We start from the raw sequence: 21,242 nt of genomic DNA on the forward strand, positions 1-21,242 counted from the left end.
TCATCGTCCTTCATGAAAAGATCAGTAAATGAGTGTGCTTTTCTGGTTTCCTTCTGAATAAACTAATTAGCTCAATCTCTCCATACCTAATTTTGAAAGCAGTATTTTTCTTCCATGTAATTTTGCCAATCCTTCCCAAAGCATCCAACTTAAATTTTCAGAGTAATAACTTTTCTCTATCGTGGTCTGTGCTATTTTTTACTTTCTATTTTCTTCAGTTACACATGCATACAGATTAAACAATTGGAATTATCATATGCTTTTCCACTTTTGATCTGCTAAAATGGTAAGTTACATCAACAGATTTTTTCTAATGTTGAACCAAACTTGCTTCCCTTGTTTAAGGTCAATTTAATCATAATATAGTTGTTTTATACAATGCTGAAATTGGTGTGCTAATATTTACATAAGATTTTTTTTTACATAGTTATTTAGGGAGACTGGTCTATGATGCTCCCATTTCATTCTATCTTCTAAGGGTTTACTAGCTTCATAAACTTAGTTGAGAAATATTATATATTTTGTAAGATTGGAATTATTAGATCCTTGAGTGTTGGCTTGCTACTTCTGTGGTAGGAAGATCTTGACTACTAATTCCAGTTCTGTAAAACGTATGGCATAATCTGAATTTTCTATTTCTTTCTAAGTCTGCTTTGGTGATATATATTTTTCTAGGCAGTGCCTGTTTGAACAAAATTTTCAAATGTATTGGCACAGAGTTGCCCAATTATACTTAGAACCCATGTTGCATATGGCAAGTACGGAGTAGGAACCCACATTGTGCACTCCCCACCCCCATGATGCAAGCTGCTACAGCACAGTGCCATCTTGAAACTGAGGCCACTGCTAGAGTGTGTCCTGCTCCGGGTACTAAGAGCCACTGCAACTCTCCATCCACAAGTCTCTGCCCTCATTCCACCACACTCACACAGGTAGCTGCAGCACCATGGCCCCAACTTCTCAAAACCAAGACCCAGAAGAAAGGCTGTGACCCCTGTGTAACAGCACATGGCTCTCTGCCCCAGAAGGAACAAGTGGTCCTGCATAGTTGGGAAGCCAACCATGGGAGGTGAACCTAAAAAGTTGACCTTGTAAAAGTAATGAATAGAACAGTGGTTACCATAGGCTAGGGAAGGTGGGGGTGGGCAGGAGGATGAGGAGAGTTTGGTCAATGCTTACAAAATTACAATTAGAAAGGAAGAGTAAGTGCTGGTGTTCTATTGCACAGTCAGGTGTCTGCAGTTAAAAATAAGGTATTATATATCCCAAAATAGAATATTTTAAATGTTCCCATAACAAAGAAATGACAATGTTTAAGGTGATGGATATGCTAATTACCCTGATTTGACCATTACACGGATGTATCCATATATCAAACCATCACATTATACTCCATAAATATGTAAAATTATGTGTCAATTAAAAATAATATAAATAATTTTTTTAAAAAAATATGTACTTTAAGTATTTGTTCTAAGTAATGAATGAAAATTATAAACTGAAAGCTCAGAAAAACATGAGCAGATTGATCACCATGTCAAATATGTCTCTTCAAAATTTAACAGGTACTCATTCCAGCAGCACATAAATTGAAATTGGAATGATACAGAGATTAGCATGTCCTCTGCAGAAGGATGATATGCAAAATTTAACAGGGAAGAAAGTACCCTGAACCAAAAATGCACAGCATATACATTAAAAAGACAATTATAGGCACATTATTCATTACCTTTTCTTATATAACAGTAAACAAAATTAACACGGCCTAAAAACATTTTGCTTTAATTTATTAATAAAATTACCAGAAATGAAATGTTGGCATAGTCTGATGCCATATTTTTTATTTAATGGAGAAAGATTATGAACAAATTAGTTTCTTTGCCTTAGAATCAAAAAACATATATACGTACAGCAATTCCTCCACATGAACTTAACAGAAAAATTTACAGTACTAATGGTCAAAAGTTTGCATAGAAACTTTGGACTCCACTATCCTGTGAATAACAGCTTTTTGACTGTCTTTAGCTGAACTTATCATGATACAGATCATTATTTCCAACCTCCTCATATCTTCATGAGAGCTCATGCATTGAGGCATAAAAGATTCCTACTGTAAGTCAAACTATTTGAATTGTTACAATGCCACTCAGAATGAATGACATTCTACTGCATCCTCCTCACTCTATTACAACAAAGTTCTATCATTTCTAACAGGTGTGAATTTAATTAGTCTATTTTATGCCACCAGTGGGTTTCAAACAGATCTAGGGACTGCTTTTGTACTATAAGTTAATTGGTAAGCTGGAATGAATGCCACTGTGACCATGTCAAACTGAAGAGCTAAGTAAAAAGGAAAAAGGCTACTTTACATCTTTATATTAAAGCTGACATCATTAAATGTTTCGAGGATAACTCTGATCTAGAATCAGATCTTCCCTTTGTAGGAATTCCATTGTTCATGAATCAACTAAGTAGTACACGTTACCATTTATTTGGTATTGGCAATGAGCCTGAGAAACCTCTGTACCTTTTACTCTGTTACCTGGCTCCAAAAATAAAGGAAGAGTTTTAAATGTAGTTGAACACCAAGATTCAGTAATATATGTCTAAAAAAAAATAACTTGAAACCATATAACCAGAGGCATTAAATCCATTTTTTAAAATGAGGACAGTATAATCATGAATATACAACCTTGTTTCATAATTTTAAAGGATACTTAAACACAGAGTAACGTAAAAGAAAAAAGATTAATAAGTTTTATAAAAATGAGCCTTTATCCATATGTTAATGAAAAGGCACTCAAACGTACAAAAATGTTCAGAAAGTAGGAGAGGACATCTGGTGCAAATTTTACAATTTCACTTTCTCACTTTTACTTTTCTATCCCTTCCTTTCTTTCTGAAACCAAGGTCCTTTCTTATGAGAAATCAGATCAATAACATCCATTATTGTTCTCACAGGAGTACTTCATACGGGTGGATGAGACAAAGTAGTTCCACCAATAAATAATGGTACCCAGGAGAGGTTTGTAATACCCTACCTGTTCTGGGAGGCCGAGGCGGGTGGGTCGCTCGAGGTCAGGAGTTTGAGACCAGCCTGAGCAAGAGCGAGACCCCATCTCTACTAAAAATAGAAAGAAATTATCTGGCCAACTAAAAATATATATATAAAATATTAGCCGGGCATGGTGGTGCATGCCTGTAGTCCCAGCTACTCGGGAGGCTGAGGCAGTAGGATCGCTGAAGCCCAGGAGTCTGAGGTTGCTGTGAGCTAGGCTGACGCCATGGCACTCACTCTAGCCCGAGGAACAGAGTGAGATTCTGTCTCAAAAAAAAAAAAAAAAAAGCCTACCTGTTTACCCAGAAGAAAACAAGAATTTACAGAGAAAAGGTGAGTAAAGATTGGAGAATGAAATGCATCAAAACTCAAAACTTGAGTATCAACCTGGACAGCCAAACGGCAATATAATAATACTGTATCTAGAAGTGGAAAGAAGAAGGATATAGAAAATTTGAGAACAGGGCAGAAAGTACAACTATAAAGAAAAGTCTTCCTAGAAGAAGAATTAAGAGAGAGAAGATGAGTAAAGATTGGAGGATGAAATTGGGTGAAAACTCAAAACTTTACTGTCAACCTAGACAGCCAAAAGGATAACATTTGTTAAGTATCAGATGCTGGAGATTATAAGAGGAAACAGTTAGGGAGAGGATATATCTAGAAGTGGAAAGGAGAAGGATGTAGAAAATTTGAGAAGGTAGAAGAAAGTAAGACTATAAAGAAAATTCTTGAATTATTTTTAGTTTTACACCTTCTATCATGCTTTATATTAAAATTTCATTTGTCTTCATCATATGTTCCCCTTTTGTACCACCTTGGAACCCTACTATCCCATCCCAGGAACCCTACGGTCAAAAAGCTAAAAGCCAGGCAGGTATATCTTTCTTATAATCCATCCTCTTTCCCAGCAAAAAAAAAAAAAATTGCCCCTCTTTTCCAACCCATCCTTCTTCAATCAAAACTTTCATTTTCTCATGTAGACAGTTTCTATTAAGAAAACAATCTGAATCAAGTAAATTACATTGAGAACTTAAGCATTGCAGATGATATAAGTATTTTTTAAATGAAAACTGACAGCTCACTACAATATAAATGGAAGAATGCATATGGGATATTTTGGAGCAGCAATGATATCTCAGATTCTTGTCCACTCTGGGGCTAATTTACTGAGTAACTAGAAGTACAGATATAAACTTGCATCCTATTTCTAAAACTTTCCATCTTATGTTAGAGCGTTTAACAAGAAAAAGTAAAAGGCAGTTTAGAAACAAACAGGGTATGATAAAACTTAGGGCAAGGATGATAAATACTTGGTTTATATACCAACAGCAATCCATACACCACCATTCCCTGCCTCCAGCTTACTTTATATCTGCCTTGGCATCACCAGTTGACCACAGCATTCTTCCCTACTAAAACCAGGTACAGGCTGGGTGTGGTGGCCCACACCTGTAATCCTAGCACTTTCGGAAGCCAAGGTGGGAGGACTGCCTGAGGCCAGGAGTTCAAGGCAAGCCTGAGCAAGAATGAGACTTTGTCTCTACAAAAAATAGAAAAATTAGCTGGGCATGGTAGCATGGACCAATAACCTACTTGGGAGGCTAAGGCAGGAGGATCACTTGAGCCTGGGAGTTTGAGGTTGCAGTGAACTATGATGATGCCACTGCACTCTAGCCCAGGCAACAGAGCAAGACCCTGTCTTAAAAAAAAAAGAAAAAGAAAACAGAAAAAAAAAAAAACAGGTATGACCTAAGAATTTTTTCAACATTATGTTCTAGGAAACCAGTTGGTATTTAAGATGAAAACTATGCATCAGGTCAAAGTTCTCAGGCATCTAGGAAGGAAAAATTTAAAAGAGGAAAGAAGAACCACTTACCTTTGGTCTAGAATAGTAACAATAATGTCACAAGCACTATATTTATTTTAGACACTTTAAATATCTTATTTCACTGAATCCTTACAACACTCCTATGAGACAAGTAATTATCTCCATATTACAGCTGGAGAAATTGGAAGGTTATCCTCAGCCTCCTCTCTGCTTATCTAAATCCCCTTCTCCCATGGCAGCCTCCAAACCAGCTTTCCATAACTGTTTCCTCTTCTAATCTCCTCCAGCATCTGACACTTAGCAAATATTATCCTGTATGATTACTTATCTTTTTATGCCTCTGTGCTGCCTTACCAACTAAATACTATATTCCTCTTGTTTAGTATAGCATGTGCTCATAAACATGTGTTTACATAATGGCCTGTTTCTTCCTCATTCCCCTATTCTTTCTACACACATATCCAAAGCACAGCAGCAGGTTTAAGGTTATTCCAATATACATATAAGATCAGAACATAACACACAGTTGTAAGCTTAGCTAATATGGGAACAGGTTTTCTTCTACTGCTTGATGATGCCCAGACAAGTTCCCTGAAACAATTTAACAGTACTCCAATACACCAAGTTATTCTATAATTAATGAATCTTTAAATTGCAGTTGACTTTTTTTTGTTTTGACATATCTTTTAACTAGATTTGTTATTCCCAATCTTTCTGTTTATAGTTAACATTTCCAGTTTTCTCATATTTACATGATGTATAAGAATGATTTTCTTCTATTAGTCCTTTCTAAAAATCTCAACCTGATTTTTAAGCAGCACTAGTGAGCTACAAGTACAGGGATTCAGGAGGTGGAATTTAAAACTCACTAGCAATACATGGCCTCAGGCAGTGACAAAGGAAGAGTGTTTAGCAGCAAGTTAACAAAAGAGGAGTGACAAACTGGGAAGGGAAAAAGATATCCAAGCCATATGACAAAGGCTAAACATAAAACTGCATTTGTTATAGTGGCTAAAATGTCTGTTAATGGGTATATTGTGAAGAAACAAAAGAAGTTTAGACATAAAAATATTAAGACAAATTACAATTACCAGTATAAAAAGAGCCAATTAAAAACACAAATAGAACATCGTAGCAAATAGGCAGAGTACGAAGCCAAGGTGGGAGGACTGCTTGAGGTCAGGATTTAAAGACCAGCTTGAGCAAGAGTGAGACCACATCTCTATTAAAAATAGAAAACTTAGCCGGGCACAGTGGTGCATGCCTGTATTGGCAACTACTAGGGAGCCTGAGGCAGTAAGATCGCTTGAGCCCAGGAGTTTGAGGTTGCTGTGAGCTACACTGACGCCACTGCACTCTAGCCTGCGCAAAAGAACGACACTCTGTCTCAAAAAAAAAAAGACTATAGTAGCAAATAAATAGATGTACAGCCAAAGACAAAACACGGGCTTCAGTATGGCCTTTATACAAGTGTGGTTACAAAAATTACCTAAACCCAATTCATTTTGAGAGGAAAAGGTATAGAGCATAAAAATGAAAAATTATTTTAAGACTACTGAAAAAACTTATCTAACAAAAAATTGTATAATAAAGAGGTAAAACCTGCCGGGCACAGTGGCTCACGCCTGTAATCTTAGCACTCTGGGAGGCCGAGGCAGGAGGATCGCTTGAGGTCAAGAGTTTGAGACTAGCCTGAGCAAGAGTGAGACCCTGTCTCTTTACTAAAAATAGAAAGAAATTATCTGGACAACTAAAAATATATACAGGAAAAATTAGCTGGGTGTGGTGACGCATGCCTGTAGTCCCAGCTACTCAGGAGGCTGAGGCAGGAGGATTGCTTGTGCCCAGGAGTTTGAGGTTGCTGTGAGCTAGGCTGACGCCATGGCACTCTAACTTGAACAACAGAGTGAGACTCAGGCTCAAAAAAAAAAAAGAGGTAAAACTGCAGAATGTAAATAAACATAAATTACAATAAAAATACAAACAAGCAAAACTAAAAGATAACATATTTACATATTTTATGTGTGAATAGATGTGATAGAAATAGCAAGAGAACCAGAATTAGAAGTGGAGACTGAATTGTTACAATCTCATGATAAAACCTGAACTGGTGAGGATTTGCTTCTTATGGATTGGTAAAGAAACTGGTTTCTTGAGATGAAATCTACTCCTGGTGAAGATGCTATGAACATTGTTGAAACAACAACAAAAGATTTAGAATATTCCATAAACTTAGTTAATACAGCAACAGCAGAACTTGAGAGGATTAAGTCCAACTTTGAAAGAAGTTCTACTGTGGGTAAAATGTTCTCAAATAGCACTGCATGCTACAGAAAAATCTTTCATGAAAGGAAGACTCAATCAATGTGGCAAACTTCATCGTGGTCCTATCTTAAGAATTGCCACAGCCACACCAACGTTCAGCAACTACCACCCAGATCAATCAGCAACCATCCACATGGAAGCAAGACCTTCCATCAGCAAAAAGATTATGACTTCCTGAAGGTTCAGATGATCATTAGCATTTTTTAGCAATAAAGTATCTTTTAATTAAGGTATATACATATTTTTAGACATAATGCTATTACACACTCAAGAGCCTACAGTATAAACATAACTTTTACATGCACTGAGAAACAAAAAAACTCATGTAACTCGCTTTATGGAGATATTTGTTTTATTGTGGTAGTCTGGAACTAAACCCTCTCTGAGGTATGCCTGTATATGCCAGACACGATGTTTGGTGCTAGGGATATAATGGCAAAGAAAAACAGACACAGTATCTTTCCTCATGAAATATAAAGTTGATGGGAGAGACAGACACTAACCATACAATCACTAGACAGACTAAACCTGCAACCAAAATTAGTCCTACAAAGGGAAGCATAAGATTTGATCTTGTCATAGGGGCTTTTGGTACAAAGGAAAACTTGACAGCTCAACAAAAGCACCTCACAAACTTGATAGTTTTAAAACTTTTGGTTTTTATATACTGATATCTTTAAAATCATGACATAGATAATGGCAATATTATTACTGAAGAAAAATACCATCATTTATCTAAAGAAAAAGCAATGATATTTTTACCATTTTTTAATTGACACATAAAAAAATGTATATATAGTTATGATATACAAAGTGATGTTTTGATATATGTATATACTGTGGAATAATTTAATCAAGCTATTAACCTCACATATTTATTTTTTTGTGGTGAGAACATATAAAAATCTATTCTCTCTGCAATATTCAAGTATATATTATGATTAACTATAGTCCCCATGCCGTACAATAGATCTCCTGAACTTATTCCTCCTATCTAACTGAAACTTTGAGTCCTTTGACCAACATCTCTCCATTCTTCTACTCCGCATCCCCTGGTAACCACCATTCTACTCTCTGATTCTGCAAGTTCTATTTTTTCAGATTTCACATGTAAGTGAGATCACACAGTATGTCTTTCTATGCCTGGCTATTTCACTGAGCTTAAAATGTCCTCCAGCTTTATCCATTTTGTCATAATGAAAGGATTTCCTTTTTTAAGGCTGAGTAGTATTCCATTGTGCACATATAACTCATTTTCTCTATCCATATATTCACTGATTAATAACTTACTGATGTTGAACATTTTTTCATATACCTATTAGACATGTATATGTGTTCTTTTGAGAAATATCTATTCAGGCCCTTTGTCCATTTTTCAGTAGGGTTATTTGTTTTCTTGCTATTGAGTATTTCAGTTCCTTATATATTTTGGATATTAACCCCTTATTAGATGTATGATTTGCAAATATCTTCTCCCATTCCACAGTTTACAAAAGAAGGAAACTTTAAATGTATTTTACTCAGTATCTGAGATAGCCCTTCCTAAACAATGTCACAAATGCTAAAACACCTAAGTTAAAATTCGAGAAATAATTTAGTTTTTTAAACAAATATCCAAAGACCTGGAATATTATCTACTATAGTTTGGATATTTGACACTCCAAACCTCATCTTGAAATCTGATTCCCCAGTGTTGGAGCTAGGGCTTAATGGAAGGTGCTTGGGTAACAGGGAGGGATCCCTCATGAATGGCTTCGTGCCATGCTTGAGGTAATGAGTGAGTTCTTGCTCTTTTAGTTCCCACTAGAGTAGGTTGTTAAAAGGAGGCTGGCCCCTTCCCCTCTCCTTCTTGCTTCCTCTCTCACCAGCTCCCCTTTGCCTTTTGCCATGAGTGGAAGCAGCCTGAGGCTTTCACCAGATGCCCAGTCTTCCAGCCAGCAGAATTGTGAGCCAAATAAACCTTTTTTCTTTACATATTACCCAGTGACAGGTTCCTTTAGAGCAACACAAATAGATTAACACAGTAATGACATTTCAAAATAATTTTTAAACACAGTCATTTTAATGATATCTAGCCTTCAAAGAAGTAGCTAATGGACATTAGGTATGAAGACAGCATTTTTCAATGAAAGCCATTCCCCAAAAAAGCCTATGTAATTAGTAAGGTTTTATCTTTACACACATATGCAATTACTTTGGACTTAAACCAATATAAACTAATTCATGTCTTAACAACTCTCTCTGTATATGTGGCTAACATATTTGACAACACAATTACCTCTGAAAGAGTTAATCCTTCATTTGAATCTCCTAAAAGCAAAGAGCTAAGCTTGTCAATGTTTAATGAAGGATATTTTGCAAATATTAAAAAGACTAATTGCTCTTCCTTGACAACATAAAATATACAGCTAAAAGTTTTTTTAAAAATAACTTTAGCACTTTCAACTGCATGTGAATGTTATCTTATCTCCTCATATGTTTAGTTTCTGTATTGTCAACTTAGGTGAGACTTTATTAGGTAAAAATGGTTACCTACCATTACTTGTATTTAATATTTAATTAATTAAAGTTGTATGTTTTCAAACTTTTTACAAGACTTTAAGTTCATCTCACAAATCTTACTTAGCATAAAATTTATAATTTCAGTAGAAAAATAAAAACAATTACTTCCACATTTTCTTTTATTCATAGTCAATCAACTCATTAGAGATTAAACTCCCTCAACAATTATCTTCGATTATAAAGCTAGCTAAATTAAGTTCCCTAAAACATTTAAAACTAAATTCACAAATCAATTAAATCTGATTATATCAAGCCTTTCAAATGTGTGGAAGACAGGGTAGCCCTGCAAACCTAAAAACCAGAATATACATGCAACTCTCATAAATTTAACAAGCCAAACTAATAAATGGAATAAATACAATTATCTTAAATGTTCTAATACTGTTTAGAAACTTACCCTAATTATTTTATGTCTTTCATATTAAAATCCTCCTATGTATGGTATAACAATGAAGTGGAAAAAAACCCTGGCTCCTGAGGACTTGGTGGACTAGAACTGTTATATCAGTAGTGAATGGATTGCCTCTAAACTCTTATGTGAAAGAGAAATAAACTATCTTGTTTAAACCACTGGGGTGAGGGGGTTTCCTTTACTCACAACCAAACATAATCCTAGCTAATATATAGTCTACATTCAATTTGAATTAAACATTTCAAATTAAAATCACAAAGCTAACATGGCAAATTCTATAATATGTTTTCCTTAAAGGTTTCAAAAACCTTTAATCACAAATACACACACGTAATATTACAATGGTTAAAAAAACTTATTCCTAAACTTAATATAAAAATGTTAATACTAATAGATATATGTCAAAACTATAGGTAATATGCTTACCAAGATATGGTGTACGGACGTGGATTATCAGTCAGAGAGTCAAGACAGGGTCACAGGACCTAGGGGCTTCTTCTGGGGAGTTCTACCTGACTAACAAGCAAAGTTAACCCACAAATCCTCTCAAGCCCATAACTTTTCTCACAACTTAATATATTAAACATATCCTCAATTTTTTAAGTAGCCTGTTAACACAACCTTTAATTGCCTAGTTTGAATTGGTGATATCCTATACACCATACACAGATTCAACTAAATCTCTTTACTAAGTGATTGGATTCTGCCTTCTTTTCTTACCTTTCTCATCTGGCTCAATACCACAAGGTTACATTAATTTTGTTGACAGCAAAGCTACAACAGAGGAATCAGTTTGTAGTTTATTGCTGTTATTTTTACAAAATGACAACCAACAATTAGGCATGCATAAAGCATAACTACATAACAGAATCTTACATGGCCACCGTTATTTACTGACTTTCACAGATTGCTACTTAGCCTTATTAACTATAAAAAAATTAATAATAATCTTTTCCAAAAGGTAACCAGATATCTTAGTCCAACCAAGAAATAGTCCCATTTTTCAATAGGTATTAATAAGCCAGATAGAAAAAGGGGAACATAAATATCACAATAGTCCAACTGCCACACCTGTGAGGGCTTTTGAAAATGAATATGTCTAAACGAGGTTGTAATACATAAATTCAAGTATCTCTCATAGTGATTTGCAGCTTGTCTATTTCTTGGAGCTGAGAAACTTAGATTTCAGGGTGGAAAAAAAAAAAAAAAACAGAGACAAGCAATATGGAAACAAAGGATTAAGAGAATCTGCATTTCTGGTCCCAAAGTGGCAGTGCAGAAGCAAGCTCCCTTCACTCTCCTCCACAGAAAACTAAAAACGAATATAGAATGCTGAGATTATCACCAGTATAATACTGCTTAACTCAAATATAAGGATAAGATACTTCCCAGGGACACAGAGAAGTGAAAAAACTCTGAAAAGATGATAAGAGAATTGGAATTCCTTATCGGCAATGAGCCTCCCCCCCAATCTGCCCTGCACCAAGTGCGTTTCTACACTGCAAAAAGTGAGATCAAGGTGGACAACCAGCTTCCCCTCCATCTTGAGTTCCCTGTCAGGAAACTTGCCCCTGCCTCAAAGCACAGGAAGCATCACGAGTGCCCAAAGGGAGAAATATCCATGAGGAAAGCCAGAGACAATGGGGGGAGGCAGGACTACCATCCCCAGCCATGGAAACTCTGCTCTGTAACTTGGTCAAAGGAGATGCCAGATCAGAGTGGCTATTCAGCAATAATATAGTATAGGATGTATGTTCCACAGTTCCCCTGGGCATGAACCCCTAATGCAGCTTTCCCACACTGTTAGGATATCCCCATTAGGACCTCGCCCATTTCAGGACAAGTAACACTCATGATTTACTACAGCTGAGGCAAACCTGGGCTTAAGGTGCCATCTAGGGCTGGAAAAGAGGCAGTGACCTAACGGGAAAAAAGAAATTTAAAAATAAAAAAGAATCACTAAGCAAACATATTCAATAAAAACTAAAACAAGCCAGACAGAGGAGACTGGAATAAGTAACTAATGCTTCAATGCAAAGACATAGCCATACATCCACAAGAAACAAGAGCAAACAAGCCCCAAACAGACAAAGCAAGGAACCAGTGACTGACCCTAACAAGATAGCTATGTGTGATTTGTCTGTCCAAGAATTCAAAATAACAATTTTAAGGAAACTTGGTAATCTCCAAAAATACACAGAAAAACAACTCAGAACTTTATCAGAGAAATTTAACAAACAGATTGAAATAATAAAATAAAGCAAAGAGAACTCTTGGAACCGAGAAATATATTTGCTGAATTGAAAAATTCATTAGAGGCTCTCAACAGCAGAATAGATCAAGGAGAGGAAAGAATCAGTGGGCTCAAAGACAGGCCATTTGAAAATACACAGAGGACAAAAAAAAAAAAAAAAAGAATAAAAAGGAACAAAGATCACCTCTGAGATATAGAAAATTACCTCAAAGGACCAAATGTAATAATTACAGGTATTCAAGAGGAAGTTAAGAAAGAGCAAGGGATAGAAATCTCATTCAAAGAGATAATAACAGAAAATGTTCCAAAACTTGAGAAAGATATAAATATTCAGGTACAGGAAAGACAGAGACCACCAAACAGATTCAACCCAAATGAGACTACCCCAAAGCATATAATAATCAAAACTCTCAAAGGTCAAGGACAAAGAAAAGATACTAAAAGCAGCAAGAGAAAATAAACCAATAACATACATATAAAGGAGCTCCAAATCGTCTGGCAACAGACTTCCCAATTGAAACCATACAGCTTAGGAAGGAGTAAAATAACATTTTCAAAGTACAGAAAGAAAAAAACCTGCCAACCAAAAATACTGTATTCAGCAAAGTTATCTTTCAAATATGAAGGAGAAATAAAGTCTTTCCCAGACAAACAAAAGCTGAGAGAATACACCACCATTAGGAACATCTTATAAGAAATGCTAAAGGGAAAACTTCAACCTGAAAGAAAAAAAAATTAACATTTTCTTTAAAAGAAAAGATTTGAAGATATAAAATCCACTGGTAAAATTAAGTACACAATCTCAGAAGTGTAGTACTGGTACTGTAATTATGGTATGCAATCCACTCACAACTCTAGTGTGAAGCCTAAAAAGAAATCTATCAAAAACAATAATAGCTACAGAAACCTGTTAAGAGGTAGGCAATAGGAAAATATGTAAAGTGAGACAACAAACAATTCAAAATGTGGGGAGGTTGGAGTTAAAGTGTAGAGGGGTTTTTTTCATTTTTTGTTTCTATTCCTTTCTTTGTGATCTAAGATAAGTTGTCATCTCCTTAAAATAACTTCTTATACATGCTGTTGAAAATTAATTACCTGAAGATATGGTAATTGTCTAATGTTGAGTGGAAAAAGCAAAAACACAAACTATGTACAGTATGATCCTACTTTTTAAAAATGTTCATAAATATGCAAAGACAAAGACTCTAAGGAGTATATCCACGTGTTAATAGTGTTTATCTTATTATGGATGATTTTTATTTTCTTATCTACATTTTATCAGTTGTCTTAAAATTCTTAAATAAACATCATAATCCTAAAACTTAACAGAAAGGGTGGACTAAAAATATGACTGTCAGCTTTTCTAGTATCAAAGCTCCTTTTCTAAGGTCATAATTGTTCTCACAGCCATTTGTGCTGCCTTTTTTTAATCTACTATTTAAAAAGTGAAATGTGAATAAAAAGGAATGATTCATTGGAAAATAAAAAGACAATGTCTAAAATGAAAAAAAATAAAATAAATGAAATAAAATAACTTCTTGTTATCTATGAATCTTTCCTATAAGCCTCATGGTAACCAAAAGGCACAAACCTATGAAAGATACACTAAAAATAAAAAGTAATGAATTAAAACATACTACCAGAGAAAATCACTTAACCACAAAGGAAGACAGTAAAAACAGAAGAAAGGAAGAAAGGAGTTACACATCAACCAAAACACAAGCAACAAAATGGCAGTAGTAAGTACTTATGTATCAATAATAACACTGAATATAAATTAACTAAATTCTCCAATTAAAAGACATACAGTGGCTGAATGGATAAAAAAACATGACGCAACTATATGCTGTCTACAGGAAACTCACCTCACCTATAAAGTTACACATGGACTGAAAGTGAAGGGATGAATAAAGATATTCCATTTGGTTCCACAAGTGGGAACCAAAAAAGAGATAAAATAGACTATAAATCAAAAACTATAAAAAAAGAAAAAGATCATTCTATAATGATAAAGGAGTCAATTCAGCAAGAGGATATAACAATTGTAAATATCTACGCACCAGACGATGGCTGACCAGAGACACCAGCTGCCAGAGTGTTTCAGTAAGAGGGAAAGGTTTTAGATGAAAGGGAAAAAACAAACAAACAGACATACATGGGGTAATTCTGAGGGAAGAGTGCCAGAACCTACAAGAGACTCCACGTGAAGAAGCTACAGAGCAGAATAAGAAGGAGTGAGATACCAGCAGAGATCAACCCCCGAGAGGCCTGCAGTCCAGCAAAAGGGTAGGTGGAGCAGTTTGTTTCTCACACCTTCACATATCTGACAGTCAGCAGGCTCCTGAGCTGCTGGAAAGACTTTTTACCACCAGGAGCCCAAAAGCTACTCCCATCACTGAACTGGGAGCTTCTTGTGAACAAAGCGTCAGGCTCCCAGCCCCCCAGGGCACTTCCTGTCACCACAGACCTGAACCAAGATCAAAGGTGCCCATATTGCTTCTCTACCCGCAATGTGCCTTTTTCCTCCCCAGGGGGCTTCAGACCCTCAGTTTTCTTCTTGCTTGTTCCCATACAACATTTCCCCTTGAGACTACTGAAAAGGTAGATCTCATGAAGATAGAGAATAGATTGGTAGTTACCAGAGCCAGGAAGGGAAGGGGGTTGGGAGGATGAAGAAAGGTTGATTAATGGATACAAACACATAGTTAGAAGAAATAAGACTTAATATTCAATAGATCAGTTAAAATTAATCTATTGTATGTTTCAAAATAGCTAAAAGAGTATTTCTAATGTTCCTGCATAAATATAAGATAAATATTTAAGGTGATGGATGATTTATTTGATCTTTATACACAGTATGAATGTATCACACTATCATATGTGTTGGGGCTGGGCCTAGAAGAAAGAACGGGATCGATGGATGGAAAGAATGTGAGCAGAGTAATGAAGGGACAGGAGAAAACACCTACCAGAAGCTGCTTGTTTGCTGTGTGCAAAGGTCTGCTGAAAACAGTAGATGTGTATGGATGTTGTTAAAGAAGTTAGCAAATGGCCCAGACTTTTGTCCTCCAGCTAAGTTCTTTGTTCTAAGAATTATTAGCTGATATCTACACATCTTGTTCCTTATCTGCAAAGAGCTATGCTTACTTAAGTTTCCCCATCCTTGTTTACTCCCTCACTTCCTACACGTATCCTTGGTAATAAATACAAGAAAGACCTTAGCTGAGGAGGCCATTTTCTCCTTCAGACTTTGGTCTCTCCCTTTCTCTCTAAACACTATGTGTTTCAAGTAATTATTCCTTTGTCGCTGAACTCCAGAGCGAAAAGCTGCCACTAAAACATGTACCTCAAAAATATGTACACCTACTATGTATCAATAAAGTAAGTAAACCAAAAATAAATAAAATTTTAAAATAAATTTTTAAAAAGATTAAGGGAACTGGATCAACCCAATTGGTGTTTCTTTACTTAGTTTCATAACTATGGGAGTTCAGTTAGCATGAGTAAAAAGAAGTAAAGTAGTGTAAAGAACTGATTCTGTTGCTTTTCTTGTTTTACTGTGTTGCTCACCTTTTTGTACTGGGTGATTAAAGTGCATTGGCTGTATCCTTTCAGATTGTTCCTGGACATAATGTTCAAATCTGTGCAATCCTGTTTAAGTGGGGTACGGACAAAGTGATACATGTCCAGGAAGACAACTAGAATGGTAAGTGTACTGACTGCATTATACAAAAAAAAGCTGAAGACCTGAAGTTGTTTAGCTGAGAGAAAACTTCAGGCTATGATCACAGTATACAAATATTTCATAGGTTATCAAAGGAAAAAGAATTAAGACTAGGTGTTTCTTATGAGGACAGAACTAGGAAAAATATATGAAAGTTATAAGGAAGCAAACTTTTATTCAAAATAAGGAAGAACCAGTTAATAAACAGAGTTGCCATGAAATAGCAAAATCTTCCTCACTGCCAGTATTTAGGCAGAAGCCAGACCATTATTTGTCATGCATTTCTGGATGCTACAGTTTCATAATTCTGCATATCTACAAGGAATAGCAGCTTTGCATAATAGGGACATTGAAGGTAATCAGAAGATCTTGGTTCTTATGTTGGCACTTTACTAATAAACCATGTGACTGAAGCGAGATCATTTGATAAGCTGCGTGACTGTATCTAAAACTCACCAGTAAAATAAATTTGCAAAGATTTCTCCCAGCTCTAAAAGGTTATGAAACTATTGAGTGATATGTACTCAGGGTTCTTAAAATGCTCAAATACGTTTGTGAAATAAAAAATAATGATAATGGCTTTTATTTTTAGAACACTTTGTATCTGTGGTTATAATATGTGGTTATAATGTGTGGTAACAGCATCATTGTACAATGCAAACTACCTCAGTTCCCAGTAGCCAGAAAGAAAGGTGGTTTACATATATTGCCACACATAGGTAGGCCAAAGGCCATGCACCTAAATACAGAATTGAGTTTCCACAAACTGAGTTTCATAAACAGCCAAAGATGTGAAGCAGTGATCATAGCTCACTGCTGCAACCTCAAACTCCTGGGCTTAAGCAATCCACCCAACTCAACCTCCCAAGCAGCAATGACTGAGTACAGGCATGTGTCACCACGCCTGGCTAATTTTTTCTATTTCTTGCAGAGACTAGGTCTCACTATGTTGTCTGGACCAGTCTTGGACTCCTGGCCTTAAGCAATCCATCATCTGGATAATTTTTTTAAAATACATTGTGGATTACAGGATATCTAGATTCTGGCCTACTACTATCCTGGACAAACTTTATTAATTTTTTATATTACCCTCCTTACCAATAAAATAACAGCAACCTGCTGATGAGTTTAATCAACTCTGGATAATCTAACATTATTTCTCCCTGCTTTCATCAATTCTTCAGGACATACATAAAAGACTACTTTAGAAGTAGTAGTCAGGCAAGAAGATAACAATCTACAAGCTGGATTTTCTCTTATTTCAAATCCTAGGTTTGTGTCTTGAAATATTTCTGTTTCTGAAGGAAAGGGGCCAGGCAGCTCCTACAACCTAGCTCTTGGTTTTTGCTAAATATTTGCCATCTGCCCTCCAGTTCACTCTGTCCTCAGCCCCAAAGGTTCCTGTACAGACTGCCTCAAAAGCAAGAGATAAGAAAGAGGAAGGAGAGGGAGGTCAGGGTATTTAATATAGGGTAGCCTCAGGCTGGCTGGGTCCTCTACCAAGAGTCACTGTTCCTCCCAAGGCAGACATCTATCTCTGCAGAACTGTCCCTTCCAGATTTGCATATGCTCCCTCCCCTCACCTCTTCAGGCCTAGAGGTATTAATAGTAATTAATTGCTCTACTATTACTCACCAGTTACTAACCTATCTCTTGTGGCTCCACTACACTTATAATACAACTTTGTAAATAGTCCCTCCTCTCAAATTATTCTGAACAGGCTATGTGTTTTGGTTGGAAAGTGGCCCCAGGAAATAGAGATCCTCAAAATAAGATTAAGATTACTCTAGAAACTAAGGGATAATCTCCATGCTAGGGGGAAATGGAACTACAGGTAATACAATTAGTATTATCATGATTCATGATTACACAAATTAGATGAAGGGCAAGGCTAGGAGTTCAAGTACTGTGATGGTTAATTTTTAAGTCAACTTGACTGGACCATGGTGTCCCCAGATGCTTGGTTTAAACAATATTCTGGGTGTGATTAACAGTTGAATTGGTAGACTAAGTAAAGCAGACTGCTCTCTCTAATGTGGGTGGACATCATCCAATCCATTGAAAGCCAGAATTGAACAGAAAGGTGGAGTAAGGGAGAATTTGCTCTCTCTGACTGTCTCTAAGATTGAATATTGGTTTTCTGCCTTTAGACATGGACTCAGACTCAGACTAGAACTTACACCAGAGGCTCTCCTGACTCTCAGCCCTTCAGATTGGGACTGGACCTATACTACTGGCCCTCCTTGGTCTCCAGCTTGCCAAATATAGACCTTGGGACTTAGCCTCCATAATCATATGAGCCAATTCTTTATAATAAATCTCTTCATGTGTATGTGTGTGTGTGTGTGTGTGTGTATCCTATTGGTTCTATTTCTCTGCAGAACTCAGACTAATACAAGTGGCTATGGCTCTCAAGTGCTATAAAAACAAAGGGGACTATAAAGATAATGTATTTATTTGACTTCTTAGTGGCATAGAGTGTATATAGGGAAAAAAGAAAAAGAGGGCCGGGCACGGTGGCTCACACCTGTAATCCTAGCACTCTGGGAGGCCAAGGTGGGAGGATCACTTGAGCTCAGCAGTTCAAGACCAGCCTGAGCAAGAGCGAGACTCCATCTCTATTAAATATAGAAAAATTAACCAGGCATGGTGGTGTGTGCCTATAGTCCCAGCTACTTGGGAGGCTGAGGCAGGACAATCACTTGAGCCCAGGTATTCGAGGTTACAGTGAGCTATGATCATGCCACTGAACTCCAGCCTAGGTGACAGGCTGTCTCTTAAAAAAAAAGAAAAAGAAAAGAAAAAACCAGAAAACTGAACAAAACATATAAAATTATGTTTTCAGACATGGGAAAATAGGGAGGGAGGACTATAACCCCTGAAAAAAGAGAAACAAGTGAGATGAGCCCTATAACAGCCCCAGTTTCTTACCCTGGAGGCAATTTCTAGGCTGCAGCACAGAGAGGGGGAATCCAAACAGAGCCCAGTATACTTGCTGAGTTGAGGAAAGAAAATTAGAGTCAGGGGAAGCCAAGGCAGCTGTCATTTATGGAGCAGAGTGCCAAAGAGGAGAAAGCAACATAGAGAGAGAACTCCCTAGAACTGCACACAGGACCTGTTGAGTCTTTCACATGAGCGAGAGAAATTACCTGACACTGGGGAAAAATCACTGGAGAATATAAGCTGTATAATTCTCAGAAATTGCACACAGCTGGGAATAGTTTATGTTCCCATCAGCCATAGAGGAAAGATCTCACAATACAGGAATCACTGGGTAGAGTCCTCAGAAAGGTACTGCCTTAGTATTAATAGAAGGTTACTTGGCCCTCAATTAAAGGCTGCTCTGGACTCACCAAAACAAAGCTTATAAGTCTCAAAATAACAAAAACAATTCCAGGTAACTTAATAGCATACAACAAAAATTTGCAAACTTTTTCTGTAAAGGGCCAGATAAATAGTTTAAGCTTTGAAAGAAGCATATGGATGGACCTCTAGAAATGGGCAGAGTATGTCAAAATATTTACGACCTATAAATTTAACAAGATCACATGTCCATTCTCATACCAAAGACTAGGCCACCACATAATGACATTCACTGATTTGTCTAGTCTAATCAATATGCTCCTTGGGAAACAAAATCATATTCAATTAAAGAGTAAACAATTTGGTTGGACCCTATTGACTATCTTCCCAAAACCATTTCCATTTACTATAATATATAAATAAACTAAGGCTTGGAGAATTGAAGCCAACTTGCCCAAAGTAAACACAAAGGTAACGATCAGGATTTTACTGTGATCTCTCTGACTCTAATGCCCACGATCACCAATATACCTTATTGCCGCTCTTTTCACAAGTCTTTTGCTCTCCCAAACAGATAAATTTCATCACATCATGCTATCATTTTGATTAATGTGTTTTCTGTTGTTATTCATTACTTGTAATAATGGAGAAAGGAAGTTCCTATAATAATGGGTAAAAACATTTACTGAGGACTTTTAAATGTTTTATTTCACCTAATTGTCACATTGCCTTTGAAATGTGCCATCAGAATCGGAGGTTGGGTCAGTCTGAACCCAAAGCCCAATCTTTCCACTACACCACAATATTTTAATAACAGCACAAATTATAGGCCTCGGAGTGGTCCAAAGAAAAGAAGTATAAGAAAAACATGTCCCAAACCAAAGAATGACAGAAAGAGGGAAATTGGGAACAGGTATTATATTTGTTTGGGAAGGGAAAAGATTAAGATAAAGGTGTTCTCTTTGCACCCTGACACATATCATTTCCCCATTTCTATTAAGGTCTAATAGACTCTAACAGCATCTTTATGGAGTCATCCTGAACCCTCCCATATTCCAGTCTTGCCCTCCTTTGATATCCTATATATTATTTAAATCAGTTATGTGATGTCAGAAGACACATCATACTGCTATATCTGTAATAGTGTAATATTAATAAGGTTACAAGCAGCTGGAGGACAACTTTTGTATCTTATAGTCTATGTTCCAAAATGACTCCAGTGTCTTTGTGAATTATCACGTACAAGTATTACATTTTTGAAAAATATTTAGAAGTTTTGCAAAAATAGGTTATCAACTCCAGGCTCCTTAATATCAGTATAGTAAATACAATAAATGAAAAGGAAAGAACTAGTTCAAATCTCCACAGGACTTTTTCACAGTGTGCCACACCTAAAATATTTCCTAACCTCAGTCACAAACTACTTCACTTGTAAAGCACTCACTTCCACATTACTTAGGAAGAAGAAGAAACAAAAGTAAGGTCAATAATTTCCTGAAATCCATAACAAGCATTACTAACCTAGAATCCAAGATTTCTGACTTTTGGTTGAAGAACTTTCCATTAACTCAGCAATTCTCCATGTATGGTCATTAGTCCTTTGGAGAGCCCCAAGAACCTTTCAGATGATCCAAGGGGGTAAAACTATTTTCATAATACTACTAAAATATTATTTGGGAGGAAAAAAAGATACTATTTGGCTTTTCACTAGGCTGACCTTTCCACTGATGATCCAAAGGTAGGTAGAACTGTCACCACCTTAGCACAAATCAAGTC

General features: G+C 36.3%; 1 protein-coding gene and 1 non-coding gene across 2 annotated transcripts in view; one reads left to right on the forward strand and one right to left on the reverse strand.

Moving 5' to 3' along the window:
* The window catches only part of NUBPL (NUBP iron-sulfur cluster assembly factor, mitochondrial), a 212,589-nt gene that overhangs the window by 144,549 nt on the left and 46,798 nt on the right, over nt 1-21,242 (reverse strand). The gene's annotated exons all lie outside the window — the stretch shown is intronic.
* On the forward strand, nt 1,566-1,670 carry LOC123631220. Its single transcript, XR_006733079.1, has one exon. It is a non-coding gene; the product is annotated as a U6 spliceosomal RNA (small nuclear RNA).

Source organism: Lemur catta, chromosome 1, assembly GCF_020740605.2.
Source record: "Lemur catta isolate mLemCat1 chromosome 1, mLemCat1.pri, whole genome shotgun sequence".
Taxonomy (NCBI): domain Eukaryota; kingdom Metazoa; phylum Chordata; class Mammalia; order Primates; family Lemuridae; genus Lemur; species Lemur catta.